The sequence below is a fragment of the Ovis canadensis genome, chromosome 6 (assembly GCF_042477335.2).
Source record: "Ovis canadensis isolate MfBH-ARS-UI-01 breed Bighorn chromosome 6, ARS-UI_OviCan_v2, whole genome shotgun sequence".
Taxonomy (NCBI): Eukaryota; Metazoa; Chordata; class Mammalia; order Artiodactyla; family Bovidae; genus Ovis; species Ovis canadensis.
The window spans coordinates 82,539,173-82,563,196 of record NC_091250.1 but is presented as its reverse complement, the minus strand read 5'-3'; the positions used below and the strand labels follow the sequence as shown (position 1 = coordinate 82,563,196).

The window sequence follows — 24,024 nt, the reverse complement described above, 5'->3', positions numbered from 1 at the left end:
TGAAATAAATTTTTCATGTCATTTAAATTTCACAACATGCTGTGGAGTTTTATTTCCGTTTTTCAGAAGAAGAAACAAGAAGTCAAGGAAGGTTTCCAGAACTCAAGACATACAATGTTTGATTCCAAAGGCATGCCTTTCCAACTAAACAATGCTACTTATATATAAAATTAAAAATAATCAAATATAATCATTTTAAGCTAAATTATTTCTAACCAGGGTATATTTTTATAGATGATATAAAAGCTAGTCATTCAATAAGAGCATACCTAAAATTACATATCATACTATGTTCCCTCTTGTACATAAACGTACTTGAAAGCAGTCAGTTCTCAAAAACCCCATTTCCCTTAATGAATGCTTAGTGAAGCTTGCAGCAGGGCAGATTACCAAAGGTAAATACAGGATAATGAACTCCCTTGAGTCCAGTAGGTATTTTAAAATTTCTGAGATCATCCCATCACGAGCCAACAAACAACTTGAAATATATACACGAGCTCACTCACCCTAAAAAGAAAAACACGTTTGTGCATAGTCATTTCAAGATGCCTTTTGCGGATGTCAAATGCCAGGATGCATCAGGAAGTCTTGAGACACACCCCTGAGTCTGATACAGCAAATCTAGGGTGGGGATCTAGAATCTACATGTTTAACAAGTTTCCAAGTAGTGCTGGTATGCTAGTCCTGGGACCCACTTTGAGAAACACCATTCTATACTATTCTAACACTATTCTATTTACAGTAATCCAAGTCTACGTGCCAACCACAAATGCCTCAGAAGCTGAACAATTCTATGAAGATCTACAAGACCTTTGAGAACTAACACCCCAAAAAGATGTCCTTTTCATTATAAGGGACTGGAATGCAAACTAGGAAGTCAAGAGATATCTGGAAACAGGAAAGTTTGGCCTTGGAGTACAAAATGAAGCATGGCAAAGGATAACAGAGTTTTGCCAACAGAATGCACTGGTCACAGTAAATACCCTCTTCCAACAACACAAAAGAAGACTCTACACATGGACATCACCAAATGGTCAATACTGAAATCAGACTGATTATATTCTTTGTAGCCAAAGATGGAGAAGCTCTATACAGTCAGCGAAAACAAGACTGGGAGCTGACTATGGCTCAGACATTGAACTCCTTATTGAAAAATTCAGGCTTAAACTGAAGAAAGTAGGGAAAACCCCTAGACCATTCAGGTATGACCTAAATCAAATCCCTTACGATTATACACTGGAAGTGACAAATAGATTCAAGAGATTAGATCTGATAGAGTGCCTGAAGAACTATGGACAGAGGTCCGTAACACTGCACCGGAGGCAGTGATCAAAACCATCCCCAACAAGAAGAAATGCAAAAAGGCAAAATGGTTGTCCGAGGAGGCCTTACAAATAGCTGAGAAAAGAGAAGCAAAAGGCAAAGGAGAAGAGGAAAGATACATCCATCTGAATGCCGAGTTCCAATGTACAGCAAGGAGAGAGAAGAAAGCCTTCTTAAATGATCAATGGAAAGAAAAGGAGCAAAACAATAGAATAGGAAAAATTAGAGATCTCTTCAAGATTAGATAACAAGGGATCATTTCATGCAAAGATGGGCACAATAAAGGGCAGAAATGGTATGGACCTAATAGAAGCAGAAGGTATTAAGAAGAGGTGGCAAGAATACACGGAGTTCAATTCAGTCACTCAGTGGCGTCCTACTCTTTGCAACCCCATAGACTGCAGCATGCCAGGCTTCCCTGTCCATCACCAACTCTCAGAGCTTGCTCAAACTCATTTCCATTGCATCGGTGATGCCATCCAACCATCTCATCCTCTGTCATACCCTGCTTCTCCTGCCTCAATCTTTCCCAGCATCAGGGTCTTTTCTAGTGAGTCAGTTCTTCGCATCAGGTGGCTAAAGTATTGGAGTTTCAGTTTCGACATCAGTCCTTCCCATGAATATTCAGGACTGATTTCCTTTAGGATGGACTGGTTGGATCTCCTTGCAGTCCAAGGGACTCTCAAGAGTCTTCTCCAACACCACAGCTCAAAAGCATCAGTTCTTCAGCACTCAGCCTTGTTTATGGTCCAATTCTCACATCCATACATAACTACTGGAAAAACCATAGCTCTGACTAGACAGACCTTTGCTGGCAGAGTAATGTCTCTGCTTTCTAATATGCTGTCTAGGTTCGTCATAGCTTTTCTTCCAAGGAGCAAGTGTCTTATAATTTCATGGCTGCAGTCATCATTTGCCGTGATTTTGAAGCCCAAAAAGACAAAAAAAAAGATCTTAATGACTCAGATAACCACAATGGTCTGATCGCTCACCTAGAGTCAGACATCCTGGAGTGTGAAGTCAAGAAAGTGAAGAGGAACTAAAAAGCTTCTTGATGAAAATGAAAGAGGAGTGAAAAAGCTAGCTTAAAACCCAACATTCAAAAAACTAAGATCCTCGCGTCCAGTCTCATCACTTCATGGCAAATAGATGGAGAAATAATGGAAACAGTGACATTTTATTTGGGGGGCTCCAAAATCACTGCAGATAAGATGCTTGCTCCATATTAAGGCCAGGCAAGGGTAATACATCACCAAAAGCACTGAACTATTACTTTTGATTCCTGGTGGTTAGTATCATGAAAGGAAGTGCTACATGAGAATATAAGAAACTACGTATCTTTCACTTTGACCACTAAAAAACCTTTGTTACAGTTCTATCATTTTTAGGATGCTAAACAGGAAAAAGTCCATTTTACTTAAGCACATACCCCTATCTAGAAAAGAATGCTTAAATCAAGCTCACTCAGTCCCATTCATTCAAGAACCATGGCCTCAAAAATAGACTCAATGGTTAATAGTGGGGAGATAGAAACAAAAAATACAGTTCTATTTACATCAGAGCAGCAGCCTCTAGCCCAGAATAAGGGAGGGGGCCAAGCAGAGCAAAAAGTGACAGGCTTATATCATTGTTGATGAGTCAAATCAGAATTTTCAAATACAACATTTTTATTTGGGTAGCCTATCCCTTCTCCAGGATAGCTTTCTGATCCAGGAACTGAACTGGGGTCTCCTGCATTGCAGGTGGATTCTTTACCAACTGAGCTATGAGGGAAGCCCCAGAAAGAAGATAGCAGTATAAAATATAACTGGGGTAAACAAATGCATTGTTTTATATAGAAAAATTTATCCATTCTTAGTGTTCCAAACTTATATTAAATACAAAGAGTTTCTTCAATTCTCCTGCGTGAGAATAAAGCCTATACACACACACATACACACATATATATCTCCCATTATATAGACACTGAAACATATGTCAATATATAGACACTTAAATATCTACTATCTCTCTTTAATATACCTCAACTTTTTTTCTGAAGGGATAACACACCTAAATGAGTCACCTCTGTCTGATGCTTTGACTCAAAACTGAATTAAGCTAGCAAAACTACAGGTAAGTGATGCAAGTATATGCATGTACCTTTGTTATTGGGAACTAAAAAAAAATCTCACCTATATTCATAGTGAGTTCCCACTCTCTTAGTCTATTCTTAAAGCTGAAAAAAAAATAAACATACATTAAAAGGTTAACAAGGACAAGATAAGGGGGCCCACTCCTGCCACTATTATTCAACATAGTTTCGGAGGCACAGCAATCAAAGAAAAATAAAAGGAATCCAGGTTGGAAAAGAAGAAGTAATACTATACATAGAAAACCCTAAAGATGACACCAGGAAATTACTAGAGCTAATCAATGAACGTATTAAAGTCACAAGATATAAAATACAAAGAAATCCCTTACATTTCTATACACTAACAACAAAAATATCAGAAAGAGAAATTAAGGAAATAATCCATTCACCACTGCAACAAAAAGATAAAATACCTAGTAATAAACATACCTAAAGAAACAAAAGTCTTATATGCAGAAAACTATAAAACACTGATGAAAGAAATCACAGATGAAACAAACAGATGGAGAGATATACCATGTTCTTGGGTAGAAAGAATCAATATTGTGAAAACAACTACAGTATCCAAAGCAATCTATACTTTCAATGCAATCCCTCTGAAAGTATCAATGCTCTTTTCACAGAACTAGAACAACAACAACAAAAATTTCACAATTTGTATGGGAACACAAAAGACCCCAAATAGCCAAAGCATCTTGAGAAAGAAGAATGGAGATGGAGGAATCAACCACCTTGACTTCAAACTATACTACAAAGTTATAGTCATCAAGACAGTATGATACTGGCACAAAAACCAGAAATATAGACCAATGGAACAAGATAGAAAGCCCAGAGATAAACCCATGCACCAGTGGGCACCTTATCTCTGACAAAGGAGCCAAGAATATAAAATGGGGCAAAGACAGTCTTGTCAATAAATGGTGCTGGGAAAACTGGGCAGCTACATGTAAAAGAATGAAACTGGAATACTTCCTAACACCATACAGAGGGATCAACTCAAAATGGATTAAAGACCTAAATGTAAGACCAGAAACTATAAAACTTTTAGAGGAAAACATAAGCACAACACTCTTGGACATAAACCACAGCAAGATCTTCTATGACTCACTTTCTAGAGTATTGGAAATAAAAACAAGCAAACGGGACCTAATTAAAAGCTGTTGCACAGCAAAGGAAGCTATAAACAAGGTAAAAAGACGATTTTCATAATAGGAGCAAACAACAGCAAATGAAACAATTGACAAAGGATAAATCTCCAAAATATATAAGCAGCTCATGCAGCTCAATACCAGATAAACAACCCAATCAAAATATGGGCAGAATATCTGAACAAACATTTATCCAAAGAAGACATGAAATGAAGTGAAAGTCACTCGTTGTGTCCAACTCTTTGCAACCCCCCATGTACTATACAGTCCATGGAATTCCCTAGGTCAGAATTCTGGAGTGGGTAGCCTTTCCCTTCTCCAGGGGATCTTCCCAACCCAGGGATCAAACCCAGGTCTCCTGCATTGCAGGCAGATTCTTTACCAGCTGTGCCACAGGGGAATTTCAAAAATACTGGAGCGGGTAGCCTTTCCCTTCTCCAGCGGATCTTTCTGATCCAGGAATCAAACCCGGGACTCCTGCACTGCAGGCGGATTCTTTACCAACTGAGCCATCAGGGAAGCCAAGAAGACATAAAGATGCTAATAAACACATGAAAAGATGCTCAACATTGCTCATTATTAGAGAAATGCAAATCAAAACTACAATGAGGCATCACCTCACACTGGTCAAAATGACCATCATCAAAAAATCTACAAACAATAAGTGCTGGAGAGAGTGTGGAGAAAAGGAAACCCTCTTGTGCTGTTGGTGGGAAGGTAAATTGATACCACCACTATGGAGAACAGCATGGAGATTCCTTAAAAAACTAGAAATAAAACTACCATATGACACAGCAACCCCACCACTGGGCATATTCCCTGAGGAAATCATAACTGAAAAAAGACACATGTCCCCCAATGTTCATCACAGACCTATTTACAATAGCCAAGACATGGACGCAACCGAGATGCCCAACAACACAGGAAAGGCTAAAGAAGCTGTGGTACATATATACAATGGGATATCACTCAGCCATAAAAAGGAACAGATTTGAGTCAGTTCAAATGAGGTGGATGAACCTAGAGCCTATTACACAGAGTGAAGCAAGTCGGAAAGAGAAAAACAAATATCATATATTGACACACATAGATATGGAACCTAGAAAAATGGTACTACATGAACCACTTGCAGGGCAGCAGTGGAGACAGACAGCACAGACGTGTGGACACAGTGGGGCAAGGAGAGAGCGGGACAATTTGAGACAGTAGCTTTGAAACATATATATTATCATATGCAAAACAGAGAGCCAGTGGAAATTTGCTACATGATGCAGGGAGTGTGTGACAGTGCTGTGTGACAACCTAGAGGGGTGAGTTGGGGTGGAGGCGGGAGGGAGGTTCAAGAGGGAGGGGACATATGTATACCTATGGCTGTTCATGTTGCTGTATGGCAGAAACCAACACAGTACTGTAAAGCAATTATCCTCCAATTAAAAATAATCTTTAAAAGGTTAATGATAGCAATCGTTAATACCATGTTTTGACACTGATAATCCTAGATGCTTCTAAAATAACATGTTATTGAAATGACAGAACAGCATGTTTTTGAGATTTAGTTATTCAACTCTAATAAAATATGACTCATTCTATAAGCCTAAGATGATAACAGTATCTACCATTTTTAAAGACATGTCAAGTTCTGTGCAAGGGATAAATACACATTAACGTTAGTTCTTACAATAAAGCACAAATTATTATCCCCACTTAAATGAGGAAACTGAGGCTCAGAGTGAGAAACTCACCCAAGGCTAATGCAAATAAGCCTCTGTAGTTATTAGGAGGCTCTGACACAGGGCAAAAGCACTTGAGCAACAGGTTGGCAGAGGCACAGAGGATCTCCAAAGAATGTAAGGGTGGGAAGAACAGGACTAGGATAAGGAAAAGTCACTTAGAAGGAGAAAATACTGAAGGCATACTTCATTTGAAAAACTGAAGTTAACGATTCAAATTTAAACTTAAATTTGTATTTAAGTTTAAAAAATGTATTAGATGCCTTCAATAGAAAGTTTCCATATATTTGAAACATGATTCACTATATACATATAACATGTGTTTAAAATAAATGACTCATTTTTATTCTGCCTTCCATATTCTCTGACCCCACAGGGACCTTCAAGCAGCTGCCCCCTCCCGCCACCTCCTCACTGCCTTTCATTCTTGCGTGGCCACACTTCCGTACTTAGTCTGAATGTTGTGGTCAACACTGCTATCACTGCTTTGTATAGTCTCTCAGCCTCTTAGCTCCTCTTTCACTTCTTTCTTGGCCAAACCCTTACCCTAGTTACAGCTTACAGAAAACCCAAATGAACTTCCTGGCCAACTCAAATCAGTTTGATCTGAATCTCTACATACTCTGTTCCAATACTGAAAAGTTGAAAGTGGCTAAGAGAAATCCCTGAAGAGTGTCACTTCATTTTTTTTTATGTTTTGCCTTTGTGATAGCAGCAATATTCTTATAAACATGCCAGGGGACTAGAAGTAAGTAAGAACTTGTGCAAAGATATGGTGGCAAATAAGCAGGCTTAGTGTTACTTTAAATTCTTGACCATGAACTACTAGTTGACCAGACATGCCAACTGCAGTCACACAACATTTCTAGTCTCTTCACTTTCCCACTTTTACCGACAACTGTTTTAGACTTTCTCCTCTAATTGCCAACAGCTCCCTTTCTGCTGAAGACCATATTTCTATTTTACTGGGAAAGTCAAAGCCCTCAGAAGAGAACTTCTACAGATTCCCCACCACATAACCACCCTCCAGCACAGACTGGATCTCTTCCTAATTTCCAGATATGTACTTCTGATTGCCAACTAGTCAGCTCATCTCCATCTGGGCTCACCATCAAATGGTAACATGTGCAAAATGGAACTCCTGATACTAGCCCCACCAAAACCTGCTTATTCCACAGATTCATCCTGTCAGTTAGTTGAATGTAGCTCCATCCTCTAGGACCCTGAGCCCAAAGGCCTCTGGATCATGCAGGGTCCTGTGTCTCACAAACCACACAGTCAGTAGATTTTGTTTACTCTATCTTCCAAATATGGGGCTTCCTGGATGGCTCGGTGGTAAAGACTCTGTCTGCGAATGCAGGAGACGCAAGAAAGGTGGGTTCAATCCCTTGGTTGGGAAGACCCCCTGGAGTAGGAAATGGCAACCCATTCCAGTATTCTTGTCTGGGAAATTCCACGGACAGAGAAACCTGGCGGGCTACAGTCCACGGGGCCACAAAGAGTTGGACATGACTGAGCACCACCACCATCACCTTCCAAGTATATCTGGATTCTCACCACTTGGCATTGCTCCACCACTATCATCTGAGTCCAACACTCGAACTTGCCCTGTTAACGCTTCATTTGGAACCTAAAACTTCTTCTGCAATTTAAAATTCTCTAAGTTCAGTTCAGTCGCTCAGTCGTGTCCAACTCTTTGCGACCCCATGAATTGCAGCACGCCAGGCCTCCCCGTCCATCACCAACTCCCGGAGTTCACTCAGACTCATGTACATCGAATCTGTGATGCCATCCAGCCATCCCATCCTCGGTCATCCCCTTCTCCTCCTGCCCCCAATCCCTCCCAGCATCAGAGTCTTTTCCAATGAGTCAACTCTTTGCATGAGGCGGCCAAAGTACTGGAGCTTCAGCTTTAGCATCATTCCTTCCAAAGAAATCCCAGGGTTGATCTCCTTCAGAATGGACTAGTTGGATCTCCTTGCAGTCCAAGGGACTCTCAAGAGTCTTCTCCAACACCACAGTTCAAAAGCATCCATTCTTTAGCGCTCAGCCTTCTTCACAGTCCAACTCTGAGGAGCGGTGGCTGTGCAGGCACAGGAGGGCCTAGAGGAGCTATCCCACGTTGAAGGTCAGGAATGGCAGCGGTAAGGAGATACCCCTCGTCCAAGGTAAGGAGCAGCGGCTGTGCTTTGCTGGAGCAGCCGTGAAGATACCCCACGCCCAAGGTAACAGAAACCCAAGTAAGATGGTAGGTGTTGCAAGAGGGCATTAGAGGGCAGACACACTGAAACCATACTCACAGAAAACTAGTCAATCTAATCACACTAGGACCACAGCCTTGTCGAACTCAATGAAACCAAGCCATGCCTTCGGGGCAACCCAGGACGGGCGGGTCATGGTGGAGAGGTCTGACAGAATGTGGTCCACTGGAGAAGGGAATGGCAAGCCACTTCAGTATTCTTGCCTTGAGAACCCCATGAACAGTATGAAAAGGCAAAATGATAGGATATTGAAAGAGGAACTCCCCAGGTCAATAGGTGCCCAATATGCTACTGGAGATGAGTGGAGAAATAACTCCAGAAAGAATGAAGGGATGAAGCCAAAGCAAAAACAATACCCAGGTGTGGATGTGACTGGTGATAGAAGCAAGATCCGATGCTGTAAAGAGCAATATTGCATAGGAACCTGGAATGTCAGGTCCATGAATCAAGGCAAATTGGAAGTGGTCAAACAAGAGATGGCAAGGGTGAACATCAACATTCTAGGAATCAGCAAACTAAAATGGACTGGAATGGGTGAATTTAACTCAGATGACCATTATATCTACTACTGCGGGCAGGAATCCCTCAGAAGAAATGGAGTAGCCATCATGGTCAACAAAAGAGTCTGAAATGCAGTACTTGGATGCAATCTCAAAAAAGAAAGAATGATCTCTGTTAGTCTCCAAGGCAAAATTCTCTAAAGGGGACACTTATTCCTTGGAAGGAAAGTTATGACCAACCTAGACAGCATATTAAAAAGCAGACACATTACTCTGCCAACAAAGGTCCGTCTAGCCAAGGCTATGGTTTTTCCAGCAGTCATGTATGGATGTGAGAGTTGGACTATAAAGAAAGCTGAGCACCAAAGAATTGATGCTTTTGAACTGTGGTGTTGGAGAAGACCCTTGAGAGTCCCTTGGACTGCAAGGAGATCCAACCAATCCATCCTGAAGGAAATCAGTCCTGAACATTCATTGGAAAGACTTATGCTGAAGCTGAAACTCCAATACTTTGGCCACCTGATGCAAAGAGCTGACTCATTGGAAAAGACCCTGAAGCTGGGAAAGACTGAGGACAGAAGGAGAAGGGGACAACAGAGGATGAGATGGTTGGATGGCATCACCTACTCAATGAACATGAGTTTGGGTAGGCTCCGGGAGTTGGTGATGGACAGGGAAGCCTGGCGTGCTGTGGTTCACGGGAGAGTCAGACACGACTGGGCGACTGAACTGAAAGGCTACCATGTTAATTATAATAAAAGCCATGAAGGCCACGCACACCTACCTCCCAATGTCCTCTCCAATCTATTCCTCTGCCTCTCCTTCATTCCACTCCTTACACAGCCTTGTCTCAGCAATTTATACTTTTTCACTTTCTTATTTTTCATAAACTTAAGTCATTTTCTAACAATCTATAATTTTTTTTGTATTTTAGTTCTTGTCTCCCCTTCCAGAGTAGAAATTTTTATCTTTGTCCACTGATGTAACCTGCGCTTAGAACAGTATCAAACCCAGAGCAGACTTCCAACACATATTTGTGGAATAGACTTATGAACAAATGACTAAAATAACAGCTCTCTTATATGCAGTAACAACCAGAATACCTCTAACAATCTTATACATACCAACTCTAGAAGTAATATAAGCTTAGTTATCTCACGGTATTATAGCTTTTATTATATATGCTAAAATTATTATACTTTGAAGATCTTTAGCAGGTAACCCTAAAATGGCTGCTAATAAGACTCTGCAACAAAAAAGACATAAAAGGGGAAATAAAACAAATAGAACCTAGTTTTAAAAATAGCAGAGGAATTTGAATTTCATTGTTCTAAAACTCTCAGGAAGGAAGTTCCTCTGAGTACCCTATTTTTTTCAAGAGGTTTGAAGTTTATCCCTTAAATATCAAAATAACTTCTTCATGATAGAAATCATTGTGTGTTCTCAATTTTCCTACATTTTATACAACATTTTGAATAAGTTTTTCTTTCTGAGAATTCATCACCAAAATGCTCAAAGCACCAATTATTGTAAAGTACCCCATATAGTGATGCCTTCAGGGTCTTCAGAGGCATATCTATAGGTTTTCAACCAGCAGTTGAAGACCTTGTTTTGAATGTTCATGACTATTTTCATAGGTTTGTGTTCCCCTTGGCTGCCCAAATATCTGCCTTCATGAAATTTGAACTCATATTTCCAACTACTTTAGAACAAATAAACTGAATTAACCACCTCAGTGGTCTTCAGGAAGCAGAAGTATAGAAACAGAAGACTTATTTTAGTGAAACCTATTCTCACTGTTCAGAGATTGCCTTTCCTTACATTTGTTTAATAAATAGCTACCAAAAGGCTACCATATGTCAGCAAAGTACTGTCCAGGCATTACAACCAAAATGATGAAAAGTTATGTGTAAACTCTGTGGTTCTTGTCTTCAAAGACCACACAGTCCAGGAGAGGGATCCTGCAAGAAGTTCATGCGATTCCCTCATTGCCTGAAATACTTCAGAGATCAATTCCCTTGGGACAAACTTTGACATGTTTATGGCCAGGCTTCAGAATAGCAAATACTGAGAGCATTAAAACACTAACCAATAGATAAGTAAGTGGAGCTAAACCCCAGATAAGTGCTCATTTTGAAAACTACAAAGTATCTTTTTAAACTGGCAGAATACAAATTTCCTAGTGTGTTATCTTTATTCATTCATACAAAGACTGCAACCTTCAGCTCTATGTGATGAAGTGTGTATTTTTGTGTGTGTAAAACATAACACACTGTATTGTGATCATCAAGATAAGCTTTAAAAGATTATTCAAAAGATAGAGGAATGAGCTATAATTATTATTTTCATGTCTGTTTCCTCTATAAGACCATCTGGTATACTGCTTTAACCAGTAACTAACTGGACAATGCCCAGCACATAGCAAGTACTCAATGAGTTTTTTAAATAAATTAATGTCCAGTCAGGTTCACTATGGTACACTATGCGTCCAGGGAATGAGTACTCATCAAAAAAGAATTTGATTTTTAAGAGGATAAGAGTCAAGCAATCAAAAAAGTGTGGGAAAAAGTATTGTTGAATGATGGAGTGGGGTGCTTCGGTGTGATTCTACTTGGTCAATTCCACCTGATTTTTGAAATCCAAAGAAGAGAAAGATGGTCAACAGGCACATGAAAAGACACTCAACATCACTAATCAGAGAAATATAAATTAAAATGAGGTATCATCTTACGCCTGTCAGAACAGCTATCGCCAAAAAGTCTACAAATAACAAATGTTGATGAGGATGTGGAGAAAAGGGAATCCTGGTACACTCTCGGTGGGAATATAAACTTGTGCAGCAGCCCAGTGGAAAACAGTGTAGAGGTTCCTCAAAAAACTAGCATATGATCCACCCATTCCACTCCTGACTATGTATTTGAAGAAAATGAAAATCCTAATTCAAAAAGACCTATGTTCATTGCAGAATTTATAATAGCTGAAATATAGAACCAACTTAAGTGTCCATCAACAGATAGACTGATAAAAATGTGGTACACACACGCATACACACACTCACAATGGACTATTAGCCACTAAAAAAATAGTGAAATTCTGTCATTTGCCACAACATGAGTGGACCTACAGGTTATTATGCTATTAGGTCAGGCAGAGAAAATCCTGTATGTTATCACTGATACATGGAATCCAAAAGATGAAAAAGAACAAATATAACAAAACAGGAAAAGACTCACAGATACAGAGAACAAATTAGTTGTTACCAGTAGGGAGAGGGAAGGAAAAAGGGCAAGATGGGGATAGGGGATTAAGAGGCAGAAACTACTATGTATAAAAAGGCTACAAGGGCAGAGACTGTACAGCACAGGGAATAGAGCCAACATTTAATGACAACTTTAAATGGAGTGTAATCAATAAAAATATTGAATCACTATGTTGCATATAGGAAACTAATATTGTAAATCAACTGTACATCAAATAAATTTTAAAATTAAGTAAAATAACAAAATAAAGAAATCTTAAGATTCTTAAGCCTAAGCCTGTGTCCTCAAACTGCCAGAGATCTGAGTCACTGGAAAGTTTGCGAAAGCACAGATTCCACCTGGAACACACACACTCTCGCCCCAGTTTGATTCAGTCAGTCTGCAGTGGGGCCTATGAACTGGCAGTTCTAAGAAATTCGAATGATGTTGATGCTCTCACACTGGGGACCAGACTTAAAACCATGAGCCTAGGCAACCCAAATTTGCTCTGAAGAGATTTTTTGTACCTTTTAAAAATTTTATTTTTTATTGACTATAGTTGATTTACAATATTGTGTTAGTTTCAGATGTATAGTAAAGTGACTCAGTCATATATATAGTTCCTTTTTAAAAATCCTTTCCTATTACAGATTATTACAAGATACTGAATACCATTCCCTGTCCCACACAGTAAATCCATATCTATTTTATATGGAGTGGTGTGTATCTGCTAATTCCATAATTTATGGAATTTATCCCTCCCCCTACTCCTTCCCTTTGGTAACCATAAGTTTGTTTGTTTTCTATATCTGTGACTGTTTTAGAGAGACTGATTTTTAATTTAAAGTATATATTCTCCATGGATTCATTACTATTAAGTATCATTTTTATGCAACTATTCATTTCCTCCCCAATGATGCATACATTATTTAAATAATTAGTGAAACTACTTCTTTATACATAAAAAGTAGGGCAATTATTTTCTGGATTAGTCATCATGGAAATTTGTAAAAAGCAAAAGAAAATAAAACGCTTAAAAGAATATGGAATAATAAGAGGAAAAAAGCATAAACTGGGAAGTGGAGTTATTTGCAGCTAAAATGGAAAGAATTTAGGCATTGAAAGAATGTATATACTCATAAAACTAAACAGACCACAAATGTTTTCCAAAGGCCTCTTGCAGATCATTAACCTGAGCTATTAAATTACAAACCAAATAAACACATGAAAGACTATAATTTTTAAGCTTGTGGCATTACTGGATAAATGATGAAGACAGATATTATTTTAGTTGAATTATTAAAAAAATATTCCAGTATAATGAACAAGAGGTTTAATTCATTTCTAAAACCTTTTTTTAAGATTCAATTCTGGAAGTATTTTGGTCACTTAAAATATGATATAAATATTTCACAGATAATTTCACAATGGATAAAAATAACTTCAGCACATGACAAAGTAACACAAGCACAGATTACATATGTCAATTACTTTAACTGTCGCAACATACATACACTTGACCCTCGAACAACATGAGTTTGAATTGCATACGTCCACTTATATGCTGACTGCTTTCAATAAATACAGTACTACACCAACCATGGCTCGCTGAATTATGGAACTGATGATATGAAGGGTCAACTCTGCATTCTGAACATCTGTGGATTTTGATACCCACAGTGGGTTCTGGAACCAACCTCACACAGATAGGCAGGGATATGTAAGTGTTAGTCAATTGTAACTCACAAATGTAAGTAACAATTGTGTCTGACTCTTTGCGATCCCAGGGACTGTAGACCATCAGGCTCCTCCAACCATGGAATTCTCCAGGTAAGAATTGGGTTGCCATTCTGTTCTCCAGAGGATCTTCCTGACCCAGAGATCAAACTTGGGTCTCCTGGATTGCAGACAGATTCTTTACAGTCTGAGCCACTAAGGGCTAAGGGCAGGGAGGGATGACTGTATTTAAACTGTCCCCAAAGCTTGCAAGTTAAGTGTTATTAAGTACAGTATATAAATAGCAATAAGAGATAGATGAAAACTACAAATGGTATTAAAAAGAAATGGATGGTGTTCACTGGAATTAGAAATTGGATTCATGATAAGTGGTCAATTCCAATAATTACTAGATGCCCTCCACCCTCCAAAACACATCCATTTGAATTAAAAGTGATATTATAATCAGCTGTTTTCAAAACAGCAGATTCATCTGCAGTTAGTATAAAGAACACAGGCTCTAAAGAGTTCCAATGGTACTGACGCTCAGATTCTCAGTCTGTATCACAAACTCTTAGCCTGAGCCTCAGGTCCCTCATCTGTAAAATGGAAATAAAATCATAGGCCTCATACTCTTTTTTTTACCATTTAAATGACAATTTTTTGCTTTTTAACTGGAGGACAATTGGTTTACACGATTGTGTTAGTTTCCGCTAAACATCAACATGAATCAGCCATAGGTATACATATGTCCCCACTCTCTTGAGCCTCCCCTCCTCCTCCCACCCCAACCCACCCCTCTAGGTTATCACAGAGCACCAGGTTTGAGTTCCCAACATCATACAGCAAATTCCCACTGGCTGTCTATTTTACATATGGTGAAGTACGAGTTTCAGTGACCCTCTCTCCTCTTCCCCTATTGCGTCCACAAGTCTGTTTTCCATGTCTGCGTCTCCATTGCTGCCCTGCGAACAGGTTCATCAGTACCATTTTTCTAGATTCCACTGATACGTGTTAATATACATTTGCTTGTCTCTTTCTGACTTACTTCACTCTGCATAATAGGCTCTAGATCCATCCACCTCATTAGCACTGACTTACATGTGATCCTTTTTATGTGTACTATATACCATGGAATACTACTCAGCCTCACACTGTTTTAAAAGGAGGTTTATGAAATCAATGTACCAGTACTTGTCCAGCACACTGAAAGTGCTCAACTTCATTCTTCCAACTAATGTTTGCTGAGCTTCCACTATTATGCCAGCATTATAACAGGTAACAGAGATTAATCAGAGAACAAAACAGACAAAAATCTCTGTCTTCTAGGAGCTTACCTTTGAGTGTTCATTTCCTTTACCTTGTCTTATAGGCACAGTGCTGGTACTTTGAGAATGAATAAACATGCCCAGAACCAGTCAAAATACTCAATTCGACAAAAATAAAATAAATAAGTCACACTAATCATGCAGTACATACCTTTACGGAACTAGAACATCTTAGGAGAATACACGACATGAGACTGGAAGACAGAAAAGTAGGGTAGGCTGCCCAAGAGACAGAACTTTAACTGAGTCTTGGGAAATATCGAGAATCAGATATGTGATCTGTAAATTTTAGAAAAGAAAATATGAATAAAGGTAAGGCAGCTGGAAAACCCTGTAACCCAGTGTTACATAACACTGTGTAGTTCAATATGGTTTGCATTTCAAGTACAAATTAAGGAATGATGGGAAATTAAAAAGGATATCTAGTAGTAAGTCTTTACCTACTAAGATGAAAAAATTATATTCAAAAGAATAGGATATTATTAAAAATATATATTTATGATAAAAATTCTCAACAAAGTGAGTACAGGGGGAACATACCTCAACATAGTAAATCCCATTTATGACACACCAACAGCTAATCCTATTTAACAGTGAAAAGCTATGACTTTTCCCTCTACAATCAGGAATAAGACAAGTATGACCATGCTCCCGTTTTTATTCAACATAGTACTGGAAGTCCCAAGTTACACAATCAGAAAAGAAAAATAAGACATACAACTGGGAGAGAAGTATTAAAACTATCACTAGTAGAAGATGACATAATATTATATACAGAAAATTCTAACAATTCCACCAAAAAAAAGAAAAACTAGAATAAATTTAGTAAAATTGTAGGATACAAAATTAACATACAGAAATCTGTTGCATTTTTATACAATAAAAATGAGCTACCGATCTCATTTACAATTGCACCAAAAAGAATAAAATAGCCAGGAATAAATCCAAAGAAAATGAAAGACCTGTACTCTGAAAAATATAAGACCTTTATAAAAGAAACTGAAGTTGACTCCAATAAATGGAATGATATATTGTGTTCATGGATCACAAAAATATTGTTAAAATGAATGTACTATCCAAAACAATCTACATATTCAATGCAATATCTATCAATTCATCCACAACATTTTTTCACAGAACTAGAATAAGTAATCCTAAAATATGTATGAACTACAAAAAATCCTGACTAGCCCAAGCAATCTTGAGAAAAAGAACAAAACTAGAGGCATCATGCTCCTTAACTTCAGACTATACTACAAAGCTACAGTAATAAAAACAGTATGATACTCACACAAAAACAGACACATGGATTAATGGAACAGACCCAGAAAGAAGCCCACCCACATCTGATCAATTGATTACTCCACGACAAAGGGGGCTTCCCAGGTGGCATTAGTGGTTAAGAACCTGCTGGGCAATGCAGGAGATGTAAGAAACTTGGGTCTGATCCCTGGGTCAGGAAGATCCCCTAGACAAGGAAATGGCAACCCACTCCAGTATTCTCACCTGGAGAATCCCATGAACAGAGGGAACTAGTGGGCTACGATGGTTGCAAAGAGTCGGACACAACTAAAGCGACTTAACATGTATGACAAAGGAGGCATAAATATACAATGAGGAAAAGACAGCCTCTTCAATAAGCTGTGTTAGGAAAACTGGACAATCACATGTAAAAGGATGAAAAATAAACCAAAAATAAACCTGAAAAGTGAAAGGCTTCTACTAAGACCTGATACAAAAAACTCCTAGTAAAAAACAAAGGCAGTATACTTTTATATCAGTCCTAGAAATATTTTTAATGGATATGTCTCCTTAGGAAAGGGCAACAAAAAGCAAAAATAAGTGGGACCACATCAAATGAAAAAGCTATTTCACAAAGAAGGAAACCATCAACAAAATGAAAATACAACTTACTGAATGGGAGAAGGTATTTGTAAATGATATGTCTGATAAGGGGTTAATATCCAAAATATATTTTTAAAAACTCTGTTTGCTGGTCCTAGGCTGCGTGCACTTCCCCGGTCCAAGCCGCTCAGGTTCGGCCCTCAGGCAGCCCTCAGAGGCACAAATGCGGTACGGATGGCTAACAAACACATGAAAAGATGCTCAACATCACTCATTATTAGAGAAATGCAAATCAAAACCACAATGAGGTACCACTTCACACCAGTCAGAATGGCTGCGATCCAAAAATCTGCAAGCAATAAATGCTGGAGAGGGTGTGGAGAAAAGGGAACCCTCCTACACTGTTGGTGGGAATGCAAACTAGTACAGCCACTATGGAGAACAGTGTGGAGATTCCTTAAAAAATTGCAAATAGAACTACCTTATGACCCAGCAATCCCACTTCTGGGCATACACACCGAGGAAACCAGAATTGAAAGAGACACATGTACCCCAATGTTCATTGCAGCACTGTTTATAATAGCCAGGACATGGAAACAACCTAGATGTCCATCAGCAGATGAATGGATAAGAAAGCTGTGGTACATATACACAATGGAGTATTACTCAGCCGTTAAAAAGAATTCATTTGAATCAGTTCTGATGAGATGGATGAAACTGGAGCCGATTATACAGAGTGAAGTAAGCCAGAAAGAAAAACACCAATACAGTATACTAACACATATATATGGAATTTAGGAAGATGGCAATGACGACCCTGTATGCAAGACAGGGAAAGAGACACAGATGTGTATAACGGACTTTTGGACTCAGAGGGAGAGGGAGAGGGTGGGATGATTTGGGAGAATGACATTCTAACATGTATACTATCATGTGAATTGAATCGCCAGTCTATGTCTGACGCAGGATGCAGCATGCTTGGGGCTGGTGCATGGGGATGACCCAGAAAGATGTTCTGGGGAGGGAGGTGGGAGGGGGGTTCATGTTTGGGAATGCATGTAAGAATTAAAGATTTTAAAAATTAAAAAAAAAAAAAAAAAAAAATAAAAAAAAAAAAAAAAAAAAAAAAAAAAAAAAAAACTCATACAACTCAGTATCAAAAAGTAAAGCCAGTCTGACTAAAAAATGCACAGAATCTAAATAAGTATTTTTCAAATAAAACATACGGATGACCAAGCATTTGAAAAGATGCTCAGCATCACTATTCAGAAGAGAAATGCAAATCAAAACCACAATGAGCTATTACCTCACACCTATCAAAATGGCTATCATCGAAAAGAAACATCAAGTATTGGTGAGAATGTATAGAAAAGGGAATGCTTGTGCACTGTTAATTGAAATGTAAATTGGCATTGCCACCCTGGAAAACAATACAGAGTCCTCTCAAAAACAGAACTAAAAAGCAGAGACATAGCTTTGCCAACAAAGGTCCATCTAGTCAAAGCTCTGATTTTTCCAGTAGTCATGTATGGATGAGAGACTTGGACCATAAAGAAGCATGAGCACCAAAGAATCATGCTTTTGAACTGTGGTATTGGAGAAGACTCTTGAGACAGCAAGGAGACAGCAAGGAGATCAAACCAGTCAGTCAAAGGAAATCGGTCCTGAATATTCATTGGAAGGACTGATGATGCAGTTCCACACTTTGGTGATGCGAAGAGCTGCCTCTATTGGAAAAGACTCTGATGCTAGGAAAGATTGAGGGCAGGAGGAGAAGGAGGTGACAGAGGATGAGATGGTTGGATGACATCACCAATTCAATCGACATGAGTTTGAGCAAACTCTGGGAGATAGTGAAGGACAGGGAAGGTTGGCATGCTGCAGTCCATGGGGTCACAGAGAGTCAGACGTGACTGAACGACAACCACCACCACATGCTTAGCAATTCCACTTCTAGGTATTTATCCCCCCAAATTAAAACACTAAAGATACATGCACCCCAATGTTCACTGAAGCATTATTTACAATAGCCAAGATATGAAAGTAAGCTAAGTGTTCCTCAACACACAAATGAATACAAAAGATGTGGTATATATGCACAACGGAAGATTACTCAGCCATAAAAAAAATAATGAAATCTTGCCATTTGTGACAACAAGGACGGACCTAGAGGTTATTTTTCTTAGTAAAATAAGTCAGAAAAAAGATGAATACTGTATGTTTTTAGTTATATATGAAATTTAATAAAGCAACAAACGAATATAACAAAGCAGAGACAGACTCAAATATAGAGAACAAATTAGTGGTTGCAGGAAGGGAGGGGGAATGGATCAAACAGGTGAAGAGGATTAAGAGGTGCCAACTACCTTATAAAATAAATAAGTCACAGGGATATAATGCATAGCACAGAGAAAACAATCAATAATATTGTAATAACTTCATGCATAATGTATAAAATATTGAAATATTATATTGCACACTTGAAACTAATGATATCGTAAGTCAACTATTCTTCAATAAAAATTTTTTAAAAGACAGGCATTTTTCTAACATGGCAAGGTTAATTTGTCGGCTGAAAGACATCACAGATTAGTAGAATATGTCATTAAACTATCTGAGAATACCTCTCTATGGAAGACTTTAGCAAAGAAGAAAGGACAGTTAAGATTTTTAGTAGAACTTTCTATGTATTATTATAGTCTGCAAGAGGAATGAGAATTTTTAAACATAGTGCTAAGTAATTACGAGTACTATAAACTGAAGAATGCTTCCTTGGTGGTTCAGACAGTAAAGTATCTGTCCTCAATACGGGAGACCTGGGTTCGATCCCTGGGTGGAGAAGATCCCCTGGAGAAGGAAATGGCAACCTACTCCAGTGTTCTTGCCTGGAAAATCCCACAGATCGAGGAAACTGGTGGGCTCTGGTCATAGGATTGCAAAGAGTGGGACACTACTGAGGGACTTCACTCACTAAACTGAAGAAAGACTTCACATTTTTGGATAATGTAAAGCTAATTTTCACCTTCCTTATAACCAAAATAATAAGATTTATAAAATTATTTATCCTACCTAAAGAGTTAAAATTTTGTTTGTTTTTTTAACAGAACTGTAGTTGTTCCCATCTTCCTCTTTCAGAATGGCCTTAAATGGAGTAAGTAGATTTTAGCGAAATAAATTAAGGGAGGAAATCCCATGGACAGAGGAACCTGATGGGCTGTAGTCCACAGGGACACACTCTTTTTCAAAACTGGTACCACCATTACTTTTCCTCTGTGATACTAGCTTTGTGAAAAGTACTGTTTCTATGACTAAGATGGTTTCTAAAATGAAATAAATCCATCTACAGTAGAAATGTCCTCCATCTTAGTAAAGACGTAAATTGAGAGGCATGCTCAAAGAAACGAATTTGGGAATAACAGAGGAATTACAATTTGGGACACCTGAACTATATAGCAAGCCAGAAGTGAGTTCATTGAGGATTTGGAATGTTGTTGTTTAGTAGCTTAGTCCTGTGCGACTCTTTGGAACCCCATGGAATGTAGCCCACCAGGCTCCTCTGTCCATGGGATTTCCCAGGCAAGGATACTGGAGTCAGTTGCCATTTCCTTCTCCAGGGGATTTACCCCACCTTGGGATTGAAGCCACATCTCCTGCATCACAGGCTTTACCACTGAGGAAGCCGGCAGGGTTTGGAATAGGCTGTGTTTATGCGCAGGGCATGTAACGAGAGAGTTCAATGAGTATCTGTTAAAAAGTCAAAATAAACGGAGACCTGCTTTGAAAATTCCCTGAGCAGATACGACCAGTCTAATCATACAAGAGAAACTCAATGTAACTCGTTTTTTGGACACCAACCTGACCTGGGTCATTTATTTTTTACTCTGGAAATCACAAGCAAAAACTTTCCAATGCTGATAAAAGGCAAAACTTCTGATTAACTCCTTGACATTTAAGAAACTTCCAAATTATCGACTTCTGTGTGTGTGTGTGCTTAGTCGCTCCATGCTGTCTGCGACCCCATGGACTGTACCCCGCCGGGCTCCTCTGTCCATGGGGATTCTCCAGGCGAGAATACTGGAGTAGACTGCCACGCCCTCCTCCAGGGGATCTTCCCAACCTAGGGATCAAACCAAGGTCTCCCGCATCGCGGGCAGATTCTTTACCGTCTGAGCCACCAGGGAAGCCCTCTGTAAATCAGGCATTTATGGGAAATTGGTCTCCCAGTCTTTAAGCTTTGCTTTCCTAAAGGCACATGAGGGAAATCATTCATTCTATCAATTTCAGATTGAAATTCTTTCACAGCAGGGAGGAAGGGAATGATGTTTTAAGAGAATATACTCACAACAAACCTATTTCAGCTGAAAAGGAAACCTGCACAGCTGCTAATGCTTTGAGTTTTGAGGATCCTCAAGTGATCTTGTTTGTAGCATTTTCTTTGGTTTTGCCTCATTAAAAAGACTACTTTCAACTAGATCAGACAATAAGATCTGTAGAGGCGGCTTGAATATGTGGACATTTTTTACCTCTTAATTTTTCAAGTTAATTCTAAGTCCATCTGTCTAACAGATGTATCATCTCTGTTCTATTACAAATTATAATCAAATTCTAAATGTTTCCTCCATTTACTAACATCAAAATAAATGATAGCCCATTCAAATTCTATTTAGTCATTAAGCAATCGTATTGAACAAATATTCAGTTATTAGGCAAAGGTCAAACAGTACTGACATCCTATTTTAGACTGCTCAGATTCTCCATCTTTTTTATACAACTTAACAAATGTTTAGCAGTTACAGTGTTACTTTTTAAAACTGTCTACAAGTTTTTGAATGTTGGAGAGTTGTTTTTCAAATTATATAGCATGATCTCCTTGTGATAAATTATCACAATGTAGGTAATAGGTATCTGTATCATGGACAGCAGAGTTCAGAAGGAGAGAGATTACCTTGTGGGGTAAACTGGAATGAGTGCTTACACCTGGGCACTGAATGAATTTACCGTTACAATGATCATGTGCTACACACTGGCTCTAAACAAGCCACCAAATCTCTTTCTGATGGTACTCTACCCAGAAACGGTGACCTAGCCGAATTTCAAAATATTTATCTGCTCTGGAGTTACTTTTCGGATATAGTAACATTGGTGGATAAGGAGTGCCCTATCCTTGTGGGTCCTCTTTCAAGGTTGATTAGAGTCAGAGACTTGCCCTCAGACTACGGAATTGTTTTTCTCCTTGAAAAGAACTTATGTGAAAAGAAGCAAAAAAAATCTTTGGTTTTATTTAGATAACACTCTAAATACCCGAGGAGACGTGCCCTTATGATTATGAATAGTTTAAATACATGATTTCTGAAGGCACAGGGAGCCTGACCTTCCAGAATGGAGGGTTTCACTAACCAACCAGATGTCTCTCTTCTGTAAAGTATAATCACAGGTTTTACAGTGTAAAGTAAAGGGTGCCCCAAACAACAATGAAGCTCTGCAAAATTAGTGTTTGCATGGAAAATTGAGGGCTTTTTGGTAGGGCTCCTGTAAAAACTATTTCTGGGCAAGCTCCAACACAAACACCTTTTTCTTCCTAAGGAATCAATCCGTGGTTTATCTACTGGGTAAAAATCTCAATCCCTATTCTATTCATTATATTTGAAACAGAGCCAAAATTGCTTTAAACTGTTCGATTTCACAATGAGATGACAAAGGGTGTGTGTGCATAACTTATCTTTTCATAAAACCCAGCATTCAGAAAAGATAGTCATCCCTCTCCTGTAATCAAGTGACTGAAAATGGTGTAAGAGTCTTCTTTTTAAAGTTTAACAAAGCTACAAAGTCCAGTTTTGAGGTACTTCATCCGATTTGAACACCACTATTGCCGGAGGCAGAGGACAGAGAGAGTAAAGAAACAGGGGAAAAGAGTAGTGAAAACGAAGGCAGGGAAACCGTCAAAGAGGCTCGCTGGTTCACCCTTACCAGTTTCTCTCTGGGCACACATCACAGCATGATGGTCACAAGTCCCAAGATGCAAGAGAAGAACCAAGCACAGATCCGAAGAGAGGAGGCGGGTTATGCTTCTACGCCAGCCATTTGACTTTGAAGGAAAAAAACCAACAAAACACCTCTCAGACGGCTCTCAAAGTCAGCTGCCAAAACCTAAGCCCAGCCGGGGCCGAGCTGGCAACCTTCTGCTCCCGGCGGCCCGCCCCCGCGGCTCCGCCTCCGCTTTCCGCTGGGATGCAGAGTGGCCCGAACTTCCGCGGAAGGCCAATCGCTCGCCGCCCCGCCTCTCGTGACGTCAGGTGCAAGGGGCGGGCTTGGCCGCCGAGGGGTTTCCCAGCTCCAGCTGTTGGCGGGAGCTTCCTGTCTGCTTGATGCAGATGTCTCCCAGTAACCCAGAACCTGCCTGCTCAGGTGTTCGGTTTATTTTTGTATCGCTGAAATTCTGTTTTAACAGTTCATTCATTTACCTAAACTTGAAACTCTTGGGAATTATTTTTGGAGGGTAAAAGGGTCAAATCTAAATACTTAATATTGATGTTAACTAGAAAAGAGATATTGAGAAAAAAAAGAAAAATTATTTGGTCTTTTTTCCTCACTCCTTGACCTTCTATCCCCTTCTTCACCCAGAATTATGTGGCTTTGTGCTGCCATAGTCTGCTAGCTTAAAACTCACAGCTTTAAAAATATATTTTACTTCCAAGTAAATTCCAACAACCCATCAGCTCTCTCAACACTTCTCACCTGCAAAGTGCCTTGAGAAAGGGAAAGGGGATGCAGAGAAGGCAGAACAATAATTCAGACCAAAT

General features: G+C 39.1%; 1 protein-coding gene across 4 annotated transcripts in view; it reads right to left on the bottom strand.

Moving 5' to 3' along the window:
- The window catches only part of ATP10D (ATPase phospholipid transporting 10D (putative)), a 126,924-nt gene extending 103,396 nt beyond the window's left edge, over nt 1-23,528 (bottom strand). For 2 of the 4 annotated variants that reach the window (XM_069593060.1, XM_069593062.1), the window contains exon 1: nt 23,192-23,528. The gene's annotated coding sequence lies outside the window, so the exon portion shown is untranslated. Of the gene's footprint in view, nt 1-15,530; nt 15,659-23,191 lie in introns of all 4 variants that reach the window. The other 2 variants (XM_069593061.1, XM_069593063.1) reach the window with 2 other exon arrangements.
- Nucleotides 23,529-24,024: the final 496 nt, after the last annotated feature.